This window comes from Bubalus kerabau, chromosome 13 (genome assembly GCF_029407905.1).
Source record: "Bubalus kerabau isolate K-KA32 ecotype Philippines breed swamp buffalo chromosome 13, PCC_UOA_SB_1v2, whole genome shotgun sequence".
NCBI lineage: Eukaryota > Metazoa > Chordata > Mammalia > Artiodactyla > Bovidae > Bubalus > Bubalus kerabau.
In genome coordinates this window covers 45,086,351-45,100,404 of record NC_073636.1, presented here as the reverse complement: position 1 = coordinate 45,100,404, position 14,054 = coordinate 45,086,351, and positions in this window count along the sequence as shown.

The window sequence follows — 14,054 nt, the reverse complement described above, 5'->3', positions numbered from 1 at the left end:
ATACATATTAATCATGGAAATGATCTGTGGCAAAGACTGAGTCTTAGAAGCAACTGGCTATAGAGTCTCTTGTTTTTAATAACATATGTGCCAGCCAAACAGACATATGCCTTAACAGCTTTTAATTATTTCTGCTGTTTGCTTACTTCTTTGCATTAAATATAACTTTTGCCATTGCATATTCATCTGAAATCTCCATTTCCTTATCCTTAGTAATTACTTCTTTAATAATTGCTGCCAGGTCTATGGAGGTTTTTGTGAAAATAATCAGCCTTTCTTCAAGCTAAAACTATTCTCTTTACCTTGAAGTTGTGCTTTTTTTTTTTCTATTCATAGTTTCTGCTGATCTTTCCTGGCAGGAGGGAAGTTTCGATTGCTCCGTACTAACTTGTTTTCTTACCTGCAGTTCAAGCATAACCCTGTTTTACAGCCACCCCCTGGCAGCTCCACAGTGCAAGCGTGTCTCTGAGCAGAGCAAGTCACCCCTGGATCTTGAGCACCACCTCCGTTCATTTCATGGGGGATTTTGAGAATGGCGGGGAGCCTTTCATCATGACTATGCTGGTTTGGACCGAATGGACAGCATGTGTTACTGGGGAAACACAGAGATGTTTTTATGTGGTTTCCCACCAAGTTTCACCAGAGTCACCCAAAAGACCAATTCTGAAGCCACCTCACAGGGTCTGCACTCTCATTCTTGGGTTTCCCCAGCAAACAAGCACGGATTTGAACAGCTAAGAAAAATTGGGTCTTGCTAGCTTATCTGTGAAATACCAACATACAACCTACAACACTCTCTATAAATAATCCAGATGAGGAATGAGACAGATAATGCATAAACCTGATAATACAGGCCCCAGAGGGAATAGAAAGCAGAGATGACGGACGAAGAGGCTTGTCTTGGAGCTCTGTGTTTCAGGACACTGGAGAGAATCACAGGCAGGCTGCCAACTGGACCAGGAATTAGCAACTGGCTGCGTACTCTTCAAGTGTGTCAGATGCTCTTCCCCTCCCAGCGGGGGCACGTTCCCCTTAGGCATATCCTGCATGCACTCGCACATCTGGGGCTCCCCTCCCCACCCTCCTGCCGAGCTCCCCTGCTTAGACTTCGCACTTCCTTCTCCAGACCAGCATGATCCATTGGAAAGAGTCCTGTGTTCCCAGACCAGGATTTTCATCTCAAGTAGAGTGGTCTGATAAAATACATGCTGCCCTCTTAAAGCTGAATTTCAGATAGACAACTATTCTCTTAATGTTGTGTCCCAAATAGGATGTCTTATCTAACTGAAGTTTAACTGAGTAATATATATATATATATATATTTTTTTTTTTTTTTGCCAAATCTGTCAGCTTTAGTTCAAATGTAATTTCTGCTATTAACTCACACATAATATTTAACATCAGAGTTTTTCAGTTTCTTCCTGGCTGAAGGAAGGAGTGAGGCCGCTTGAAGAAAGGAACAAGGACAAGGGTCAGTGCTAATCTCGCAGTATCTGGCTCTGTGTTAATCGACTCAATGGATGTTAATTTGCCAGATTTTTACTGAAAATCTCCTGTGTGCCAAGTGGCATCTTCTGTTGCTGTTGTTTACTCACTAAGTTGTGTCCGACTCTTTGCGACCCCATGGAATGCAGCCCACTACACATCTCCTCCATACAAGTCATCAGTGATGACTAAGATGTGGGGCTCAGGAATTAACAACCGTGGTTCCATCTTGCCTTTATAGTCATCCTATGACAAAACAGTTATTCCTATTTTATACATGAGGAAAATGAAACATGAAGGACTTGTAACAGAACCAGTTATAAAGGAGTTAGATACTGATATGACCCTAAACCTGAACATCTTCCCTTACACTATTCCGGTTCCAAAGAGCTTGCAAACACCAAGGCAGGATGGAGTCTCAGCACCAAAGTACTCCAACTGTGAAAAGATATATTCACCCCAATATATAGGTGGACAAGCCTATTTATTCTTTTCCCGTGTGCATGCTTCAAGGCTTCCTGGTATCACAGAATAGCCAGTGGTGTGTCTGTAGCCCAGTCACTTAGCTGTTTTCATTGGGACCATCTCAGTGATGCTCCAGAGAGAGCTCTTTCAATGATTACATGGCCAAATGCCCACCAGCAGCACCAACACAGGGTGTGATATTTATGAGTTAACCGCAATCTTCTTTCTCTTGATGACCTTGCCCTGCAGATCCTTGTATGGGCTTTGGGGAGCTTTAGGAAGGGCTGAGGCCCTGGGGAGATGGAAAGATGTTTGTTGAGTACATTACTTGGAATAAAAGTAGCTGAAACCTTACTGACGTCTCTTTAGGTCCTGGCACATGTCCCTGGAATCAGCAGTGCTGGCAGGAGCTGTACGAAGACATCACGCTCACCCAGCTACAGCAACGGTGGGTTTATTCCTAGCCGTTCAGGTACCACTTTCTGAAGCGAGGCAATTCCCTTCGGGAGGGTGACAGTTCAGTTCAGTTCAGTAGCTCAGTCGTGTCCGACTCTCTCATGACAAAACATCACGCTATGGACCTTCAGACATTCTTTACAAAGTCCTAATGAGCAAAACATTTATTTATGCCTTGGACAACTAAACAGATCCAAAATACAATAATATGCTCATTTCTCAGTTGTGTAGAAAATCATGTGAACCAGCAATTCCACCCCTGGGTATATATCCAAAGAAAACAAAAACGCAGACTGGAAAAGATATATTCACCCCAATGTTCATCAGTTCAGTTCAGTTCAGTTGCTCAGTCATGAAAGACTCTTTGCAACACCATGAACTGCAGCATGGCAGGCCTCCCTGTCCATCACCAACACCCAAAGTCCACCCAAACCCATGTCCATCAAGTCAGTGATGCCATCCAACCATCTTATCCTCCACTGTCCCCTTCTCCTCCTGCACTCATCTTTCCCAGCATCAGGGTCTTTTCAAATGAGTCCGCTGTTCACATGGGGTGGCCAAAGTATTGGAGTTTCAGCTTCAACATCAGTCCTTCCAATGAACACCCAGGACTGATCTCCTTTAGGATGGACTGGTTGGATCTCCTTGCAGTCCAAGGGACTCTCAAGAGTCTTCTCCAACACCACAGTTCAAAAGCATCAATTCTTCAGCACTCAGCTTTCTTTATGGTCCAACTCTCACATCCATACATAACCACTGGAAAAACCATAGCCTTGACTAGACGGACCTTTGTTGGCAAAGTAATGTCTCTGCTTTTTAATATGCTCTCTAGGTTGGTCATAACTTACCTTCCAAGGAGTAAGTGTTTTTTAATTTCATGGCTACAATCACCATCTGCAGTGATTTTGGAGCCCTAAAAAATAAAAGTCTTTCACTGTTTCCATTGTTTCCCCATCTATTTGCCATAAAGTGATGGGACTGGATGCCACGATCTTAGTTTTCTGAATGTTGAGCTTTAAGCCAACTTTTTCACTCTCCTCTTTCACTTTCATCAAGAGGCTCTTTAGTTCTTCTTCACTTTCTGCCATAAGGGTGGTGTCATCTGCATATCTGAGGTTATTGATATTTCTCCCGGCAATCTTGATTCCAACTTGTGCTGCCTCCAGCCCAGCGTTTCTCATGATGTACTCTGCATAGAAGTTAAATAAGCAGGGTGACAATATACAGCCTTGACCAACTCCTTTTCCTATTTGGAACCAGTCTGTTGTTCCATGTCCAGTTCTAACTGTTGCTTCCTGACCTTCCTTTCTCAAGAGGCAGGTCAGGTGGTCTGGTATTCCCATCTCTTTCAGAATTTTCCACAGTTGATTGTGATCCACACAGTCAAAGGCTTTGGCATAGTCAATAAAGCAGAAATATATATTTTTCTAGAACTCTCTTGCTTTTCTGATGATCCATCAGATGTTGGAAATTTGATCTCTGTTCCTCTGCCTTTTCTAAAACCAGCTTGAACATCAGGAAGTTCATGGTTCACATATTGCTGAAGCCTGGCTTGGAGAATTTTAAGCATAACTTTACTAGCATGTGAGATGAGTGCAATAGTGCAGTAGTTTGGGCATTCTTTGGCATTGCCTTTCTTTGGGATTGGAATGAAAACTGACCTTTTCCAGTCCTGTGGCCACTGCTGAGTTTTCCAAGTTTGCTGACATATTGAGTGCAGCACTTTCACAGCATCATCTTTCAGGATTTGGAATAGCTCAACTGGAATTCCATCACCTCCACTAGCTTTGTTCGTAGTGATGCTTCCTAAGGCCCACTTGACTTCACATTCCAGGATGTCTGGCTCTAGGTGAGTGATCACACTATCATGATTATCTGGGTCATGAAGATCTTTTCTGTACAGTTCTTCTGTGTATTCTTGCCACCTCTTCTTAATATCTTCTGCTTCTCTTAGGTCCCTACCATTTCTGTCCTTTATTGAACCTATCTTTGCATGAAATGTTCCCTTAGTATCTCTAATTTTCTTGAAGAGATCTCTAGTCTTTCCCATTCTATTGTTTTCCTTTATTTCTTTGCATTGATCGCTGAGGAAGGCTTTCTTATCTCTCCTTGCTATTCTCTGGAACTCTGAATTCAAAGGGTATATCTTCCCTTTTCTCCTTTGCTTTTCACTTCCCTTCTTTTCACAGCTATTTTTAAGGCCTCCTCAGACAGCCATTTTACTTTTTTGCATTTCTTTTTCTTGGGGATAGTCTTGATCCCTGTCTCCTGTACAATGTCACAAACCTCCGGCCATAGTTCATCAGGCACTCTGTCTATCAGATCTAGTCCCTTAAATCTATTTCTCACTTCCACTGTATAGTCATAAGGGATTTGATTCAGGTCATACCTGAATGGTCTAGTGGTTTTCTCCACTTTCTTCAATTTCAGTCTGAATTTGGCAATAAGGAGTTGATGATCTGAGCCATAGTCAGCTCCCAGTCTTGTTCTTGCTGACTGTATAGAGCTTCTCCATCTTTGGCTGCAAAGAATATAATCAAACTGATTTTGGTGTCGACCATCTGGTGATGTCCATGTGTAGAGTCTTCTCTTGTGTTGTTGGAAGAGGGTGTTTGCTATGACTGGTTTGTTCTCTTGACAAAATTCTATTAGCCTTTGCCCTGCTTCATTCTGTACTCCAAGGCCAAATTTGCCTGTTACTCCAGGTGTTTACTGACTTCCTACTTTTGCATTCCAGTCCCCTATAATGAAAAGGACATCTTTTTTGGGTGTTAGTTCCAGAAGGTCTTGTAGATCTTCATAGAACTGTTGAACTTCAGCTTCTTCAGCATTACTGGTCAGGGTATAGACTTGGATTACCATAATATTGAATGGTTTGCCTTGGAAACGAACAGAGATCATTCTGTCATTTTTGAGATTGCATCCAAGTACTGCATTTTGGACTCTTTTGGTGACTATGATGGCTACTCCATTTCTTCTAAGGGATTCCTGCCCACAGTAGTAGATATAATGGTCATCTGAGTTAAATTCACCCATTCCAGTCCATCCTAGTTTGCTGATTTCTAGAAATTCCATGTTCACTCTTGCCATCTCCCGTTTGACCACTTCCTATTTGCCTTGATTCATGGACCTAACATTCCAGGTTCCTATGCAATATTGCTCTTTACAGTATCAAACTTTGCTTCTATCACCAGTCCCTTCCACAACTGGGTGTTGTTTTTGCTTTGGCTCCATCCCTTCACTCTTTCTGGAGTTATTTCTCCACTGATCTCCAGGAGCATATTGGGCACCTACCGGCCCGGGGACTTCCTCTTTCAGTGGTGTCACCAGAGCTCATGAACTGACTGCAGCACACTGAAGAGGCCTCGGTGCTTGTGTGCTCTCTGAACATGTGCCCATATGATGCAAGTGTTTTTTTGGTTTGTTGGCTTTTATTTACATATGAAAAATATCTGCTCATGGTTCAAAAATATAAAGATGTCTACGAAGCTTACTAGAAAAAGGATAATACCCCAAATCCTCCCTTATTTCTCACAGCAACCAATTTCAATTTGAGGGGCTGGTTCTTTTGTGTATTTGTTTCTATTTCTTAAATAAAATGGTTATATTGCTATTTTTTGACTTCTCAGATGTAGGCAAACCTATGGATTAGCCATTCTGGAAAACAGGGATTAGTTCTCTTTCACCCCAGTGTTCAACCATCTACAAGCACCCTAACTGTCCCTATTCCTCCTAATAGAGCTGACTTTGGTTCTATCAACATTCTTTGTTCCTGCTATCATTAGTGTAGTAATGTTAGTCACTCAGTCATATCCAACTCTTTGTGACCCCATGGACTGTAGCCTGCCAGGCTCCTTTGTCTGTGGAATTCTCCACGCAATAATATTGGAGTGGGTTGCTTTTCCCTTCTCCAGGAAGATCTTCCCAACCCAAGGATCAAATCTGGGTCTCCTGCATTGCAGGCAGACTCTTTACCGTCTTAGACACCAGGGAAGCCCTCTGCTGTCATCACATAAACATTAATCACAGCTGAGGCAAGCAGTATACTATAATGATTTTTTTCCTTTCCAGTATATTTTATTGTCCCTGTTTTAAATAATTATCTCCCTTTCAGTTGCTTAGCTATCTGTACTTCCCATAAATTTAACTCCAAACATTCTGCTCATTGTGTAAATCTTCTCTCCATCACCTCAGTTGTATCAGGCAGCTTGTCAGTTTTGCCTTTCTGAAGAACACCTCTAGAGCCTTCTGAGCTGCCCCAGCATACACAGGCCATGCTCTGTGCCTGGTCACAAACATCCTGGGAGCCCACCCTCTCTGATGCATCAGGACCCCTGCTTTTGATCCACGATCCTGTCTGAAGGAGTAGATTATTCAGTCCTTCCTGAGAAAGGATTCTTGAGAGATAAATATTGAGAATTAATAAGTCTGAATATATGTTTATTCTAAACTTGTTCTTAATTAACAGTTGGGCTGGGTATAGAATTCCAGGCTTAAGAACACTTTCCTTCAGGATTTTGAAGGTGTTTTTCTATTGTCTTCCAGCTTCCAGTGTTTTGTTAAGAACTCTGCACACCTCCACCCTTGTTGCTGTATGCTGGCCTGCTTGCTCTCTGAAAGCTAGCAGGACTTCATTTTTGCTCCCAATGCAAAGCCCGTGTAATGTTACACGCGTATTGAAGACAATAAGTGTGCAGCTTTCACTTGCTGGGCACTGTTCTCAATGCTGAGGATTCCCAGAAAACAGGACAGACTCCAGACAGCACTCAGACTTCAAAGAAGCGCATCAGAGATACAGAGAATCAGAGATGCTGCTTTCTAATGCAGACATCTGCTGTGGATTTAGACAAATACTCCAGAGGATAAGCTAGGAATCAGCAGAGATCTTTGGCTCCTCTGCATCTGCAAAGACCATTTCCTGTTCAACACACACACGTGCATGAAAACCAGGGCCAAAATCTGAAATAGAGAAATACAGATCAACTATTCAGCCATGAAGCAGCCCTGGTAAGCAGATTATAACAAGAAAGTTTCCTAATAACAAGAAAGGAAATGATACAAAAAACTTTTACCCTTATGACAACATGCCGAAACACAAATTTGATAAAAATGAGAGGGGAAAAAATGGTAGGATCCAATTCTAAATGGTTCCTCTTCTTTATCAATTGTTCACTGACACTTCCAGAGTTAAAAACCAAAATATCCAGGAAGGCTTGTTCTTTACTTCATTATTAGAATAAGCATCTGCTGATGCCAACAGGAAACAAGGTTGTAAACACCTAGTCACATAGAACAGAACTCTGTAGTCATCTCTGTCTCCACTGCCAAAACTTCCAGACATATTAATAAATTCACTGGGGGAAATAAGGCCAGAACATTTACCCACCTGTGACTCATCAGCTTGTCCACCAGCAGTAATTTTTTCCAAGATAAAAATAGGAGATGAGGTTGGGGAAACATGAAATTCAGAACTTAAATGAAGGGGGGGGGGGGGAGAAAATGATGGAAGTAAAAGTGTAGAAAGAGAAAAGTCTGAGGTTAGCCTGGAACATTCCACTTTCACTTGATACATAGAGAAAGCAAAAATGCAGCATCAACAGAGAACCAGGATCTCAGACATTCGCTGTGGCCCTGGGTTACTAAGGCTAGTCAGTGGGTCACACACATCAGAATCAAAAGGGCTCACTTAGGACCACAAATGCCTGGGCCTATCCCAGACATACCCTATCGGAAATATTTTAATAAACTCACGCGATGACCCAGATGCCTACAAAAGTTTGGAAGCTGCCACCTGACACTGGCCTTGGGAGAAGGAACAGTAGCTGGAGCACACACCCTGCATGGAGGGGTATGGCACCTGGAGGTGCCTCAATGTCAGATTTGGGGCACATATTCAAGACAAGGAGGTGACCGTCACCTTGCCCTTCCCTCCTGTCTCTGATCTCCGCTCACCCACAGGAGGCTTCAGGAGGCCACACTGCTGTTCTTTCCCAGTTTAAGACTGTTTACCAGCACATGAGTGTCTCTGTGCATACAAGCCTATATATGTGCGTATGTTTGAGGAGGTCTCACAGTAACAGAGAAAATTCTTCAGTCTTTGGTGAACAAGGAAAGGGCTTTTACTTAATAACAGGAGGCAATTTATAACTTTCTATTCATTTCTACATGTAGTTAGAAAACTTGTAAGATTTTGAGCTGGGGCTGGAGGCAGGACAAGGCTGACTTACCATTTAACAAGTGAAAGACAATCTCTCTGCCAGTCCTCCACATCAGCTGTTCTCAACTTCTTCAGCACCAGAGACTGGTTTCGTGGAAAAGAATTTTTCCACGGACCAGGGAGGGGGATAGTTTTGGTTTTGCCCACCACTTACCTCCTCCTGTGCAGCCCAGTTCCTAACAGGCCATGGACGGTCCTGGTCTGTGACCCAGGGGTTGGTGACTCCTACGCTACATCACATGGCAGGTCAACCACTGTCCTCCCTCCCCAAAGCCTGGGGGCTGGAGATCCAGGAGGCCAGTAGCCCACCAGACTCACTCACTGACCATCTGGGTGAGGTGGGTCCTGAAACTGGATCCACAGGGACAAATTCTTCAGTAATGTTAGCTCTAACTTGCAATCTTCCCCTCACCATAAAGCTGAGTCTATCAACAGAGAAAACCATGAGGTTTGCATCCCAGCTCTGCCCACAGTCAGGCCAGTGTGCTGACTGGAAATGACAGAAATCCACTGTCAGCTTAATCAAAAGAGGGAGTCAATCCCTGCATAACTGCGATGAAGCTGGCCTGAATATTTTGGGGAATGAGTATTCTGGGCCTCTCCTCTCTACCTCTCTCCTCCATGTGGCTGCATTCCCTTGAAGCAGAAGTATTAATAGATGTTTTCCTTCAGGCCTTGGAGGTGGGATGGTGGCTGCAGCACGTGCAGGCTTACTTCACTCAGCTTGACAGCTCCATAAGCAAGAACACACAGCTTTCTCAAGGCCATTTATAAAAGCCCAGGCAAAACCTCTCATTGGCTAGACTGGTGTCACTTGCTCATCAAAAGACCAACCATTATGGCCAGAAGAAATGCAGAGCTAGTCAGTTTCTGAGGATGTGAATGAGACGGTGACAGGATGGCGACTTCAGTCAGAAGTCCCAAGGGTTGGGAGACACAATTCCCCAGATTAAGAGGTGACAGCAGCAGGGAAAGAGAGAAAAACACTGAGCAGATACAGGCATCCATTACTGTCATCTGCCAGCTTTGTGACTTTGGCAAATTCATTCATTCCTCTGTGCCATATGGGGTTGTTATGTGCATTAAATAAGATGAATTATACCAAGCCCTTAGCATGTGTGATAATCAATACACAGTTACTACTACTGCCAACTGGTTTCCTTATAGGAATTTACAAATTACCCAACTATATGAGCATATTTAAACCCACTTTTATTTATATGATCAAAAATCCCCAGGAATTCTAATTTAAGCATTTTAAAGATGGTGTGGCAAGAAGACTAACATCTACCTCACCAGCTAAACTGTGAATAAACTGGTAGATCAGCCCATTGTCCAGTAAAACTATTGCGTATCACAGGCATATTACAGATTTGAGGAAATTAAACCTGGAGAAGGCTCCCTCTGCTAAACAGTCCTCCATCATAGATTACGGCTCAGGCTTTGTCGGAGGTGGGCTAATTGAGCCCTAGAACCAGGCCTGGCTCTCAAGCATGATCACTGACTTCCAGCTGCTTCTCCACTTCAACCTCCCAGGCAGTGTGGCCAGGACAGGAGAGTAGACACAAGGGCCCCGGGGCAGCCACTCAGCTCCTTTCACAGAAGCCGCCTCATCTGTGTCGTCTGTGAAGAGCAGTGAAGAAAGGAGGCATCTGCAGGATCCACAGACCCTGCAGTTGTCAGCCCCCTGGCAGCTGATGCCAAGGGAGAGCCCCAAGACACACCCTCTCCATGTGCAGCACACCCTGGGACTCTCCATGAGGCCACCCTCTGCCCACTGGCTGGGCGCCTCCTCTGTCGGACACGCTATGCACCGGCCTTCTCCAGGGGTCCACTGCCAGCTCCCTGCCAGCTCCTGCTCCCTCACCCCACATGGAGGCCACCATGCTGTCCACCACCCCGCAGCAGCCCTGCCTGCCCACCTGCTGGTCCCTCCCTCAGGTCTTGTCATCTTCCACCATATTCCCTACATTCGCTCATCTTGTTTTGTTCTGACTAATCTTTCCCCACCAGAAAGCAGAGCCCCATCGTCATTCCCTCTTGGATCAATTCAGTGCACACAAGAAAAATATGTATTGTACAGACACAGTGCAGCAAAGAACACAGACAAGGAGATGGACTTGGATTCAGTGTCTACAAGTCGACTACAGGTGCACAGTCCTCCCCCTAAACACTGCCCTTCTATAGCTACTGGGGAGCTCAATTATAAAGCCACCCTGCTTGCAGTTCAGGCTTGATCACTTGAGGGGGGCATCACCTGAACACCCCCAATGCCAGGTGGGAGCAATTTTCCCAGATACTCAAGGTCACTGGCTCCTTTCTCAATTTGGCAGTGTAACAACCTAGGAACCCACTCCAGTGTTCTTGCCTAGAGAATCCTAGGGACAGGGAAGCCTGGTGGGCTGCCATCTATGGGGTTGCACAGAGTCGGACACGACTGAAGCAACTCAGCAGCAGCAGCAGCAGCAGCAGCAACAACCTAGGAGGGAAAACCCTAACACTTTAAAAGAAGTGAAAGAGATCTTGAACTTCCCTTGGACACCTCAGGCATCCATCAGCAGTTACTCTGCTGACATCATAGCCACAGAGCCACTAAATTAGATGAGCTGTGTGTTGGAGAATATTATTAATTATTTTCATGGATTTTAGAGTAAGAACCACCTGAGTCTGAATCCTGGTCTTGGAACTTACCAGTCACATAACCATGGGGAAGTCAAGCCTTTCCCCTAAAATATCAATTTCAGATTTATGAAATAGGGATAACGTATCCTAGGGACATTATTTCACAGAATTAAGTGAGATAAATTGAGAGCAATGCAGGGCACACAGGAAGCACCTGGAACATGTGGCAGCAGAGGCCTCTGCTCAGTGACACAGGGACATGGAGGAGGCCACGTGTGGGACACGGAGACATGGAGGAGGCCACGTGTGGGACACATCAGAGGGCCACACACACTGCAGGGGGCAATGCCATGTCAGGAACCCTCAGGACCCTAAAACAGGACTGTTTCCCACAAGGTATAGGAAGACACTTCCAGTCAGAGGCTCCCAAGGGTTTGGAAATTCATGTTGTAATTAACATACTAAATATTCTAAAATAGTGATCACACAAAACATCAAGTAAAGAAGATACAGGGACTGTTATGAGCCTGAACAGATGGCATGAACCACTCAGAGTTGGGCCTTCTACCCGATGGTGGGAACTGGGACTTGATTCTGTGGGTGATCAGGAGCCTTTAAGGGTGACACTTAGCCAAAACTGATGTCCCTGATGCTTGGGACTCTGGGGTTCCCTCTCTAGGCTGTATACAAAAAAAGAAGGTTTCTCCATCTAATGCTTACCTTCATTACGCTTGAGTTCACACTTTTTAAAAACAGTCCTCTTGCCATTCTAGCCACAGTGATGTGCTTGGCCGTTTTGCCTCCATGAGTGCAGTTTCTCCTTTCCATTTGAGATCACTGTGACAGTAACATCAGGGAGAGAAGAATAGTCAAGAGCAAGAGGGGAGAATTACCAACTGCGTGACCACAGGCACCTCCCCCAGGTATACCTCGGGGCCTGTGTAGAATCAGGATTTTGGGTATACCTCAGGGCCTGTGTAGATGAAGGATCGCTTCAAATACTCCTGGTGGTTCTGACTTTGAACTTGGTTATGTTTGGGATTTAATCCCTTCACTGCCACTCCCATGCTATGTCACCCTGAACAGGTCACGTGATGAGACTAAGTTTATGAAAACTGTCATAGTAATGTCAATGTTATATGACTATTGCTAAAGGAGACTATTAAATTTTATATGTTCTGGGCATATGATCAGAGCTTGAGAAAGAGTGCTTATAATGAAAAGACTTTACATTTTATTAGCAAAACAATCCGCTGGATATTTCGTTCATGAGAGGTCTCCTGGTTAAAAGCAAATGACACATCAAGATATTTCTATCATTCAGTTCAGTTCAGGAGCTCAGTTGTGTCTGACTCTTTGCGACCCCATGGACTGCAGCACACCAGACTTCCCTGTCCATCACCAACTCCCAGAGCTTGCTCAAACTCATGTCCATTGAGTCAGTGATGCCATCCAATCATCTCATCGTTGTCCCCTTCTCCTCCTGCTTTCAATCTTTCCCAGCACGAGGGTCTTTTCAAATGAGTCACTTCTTTGCATCAAGTGGCCAAAGTATTGAAGTTTCAGCAGAAGCATCAGCCCTCCAATGAATATTCAGGACTGATTTCCTTCAGAATTGACTGGTTTGATCTCCTTGCAGTCCAAGGGACTCTCAAGAGTCTTCTCCAACACCACAGTTCAAAAGTATCAATTCTTCGGCACTCAGCTTTCTTTATAGTCCAACTCTCACATCCATACATGACCACTGGAAAAACCATAGCCTTGACTAGACGGACCTTTGTTGGCAAAGTAATGTCTCTGCTTTTTAATATGCTCTCTAAGTTGGTCATAGCTTTTCTTCCAAGGAGCAAGTGTCTTTTAATTTCATGACTGTAGTCACCATCTGCAGTGATTTTGGAGCCCAAGAAAACAAAGTCTCTCACTGTTGCCATTGTTGCCCCATCTATTTGCCATGAAATGATGGGATTAGATGCCATGATCTTAGTTTTCTGAATATTGAGTTTTAAGCCAACTTTTTCACTCTCCTCTTTCACTTTCATCAAGAGGCTCTTTAGTTCTTCTTCGCTTTCTGCCATAAGGGTGGTGTCATCCGCAATCTGATGTTATTAATATTTCTCCCGGCAATCTTGATTCCAGCTTGTGCTTCCTCCAGCCCAGCATTTCGCATGATGTACTCTGCATAGAAGTTAAGCACGGTGACAACATAAAGCCTTGACGTACTCCTTTCCCTATCTGGAACCATTCTGTTGTTCTATGTCCAGTTCTAAATGTTGCTTCATGTCCTGCATACAGATTTCTCAGGAGGCAGGTCAGGTGGTCTGGTATTCCCATCTCTTTCAGAATTTTCCACAGTTTATTGTGATCCACACAGTCAAAGGCTTTGGCATAGTCAATAAAGCAGAAATAAATGTTTTCCTGGAACTCTCTTGCTTTTTTGATGATCCATCAGATGTTGGAAGTTTGATCTCTGGTTCCTCTGCCATTTCTAAATCCAGCTTGAACATCTGAAAGTTCTTGGTTCATGTACTGTTGAAGCCTGGCTTGGAGAATTTTGAGCACTGCTTTTCTAGCATGTGAGATGAGTGCAATCCTGCAGTAGTTTGAGCATTCTTTGGCATTGCCTTTCTTTGGGATTGGAATGAAAACTGACCTTTTCCAGTCCTGTGGCCACTGCTGAGTTTCCCAAATTTGCTGGCATATTGAGTGCAGCACTTTCACAGCATCATCTTTTAGGATTTGAAATAGCTGAACTGGAATTCCATCACCTCCACTAGCTTTGTTCATAGTGATGCTTCCTAAGGCCCATTTG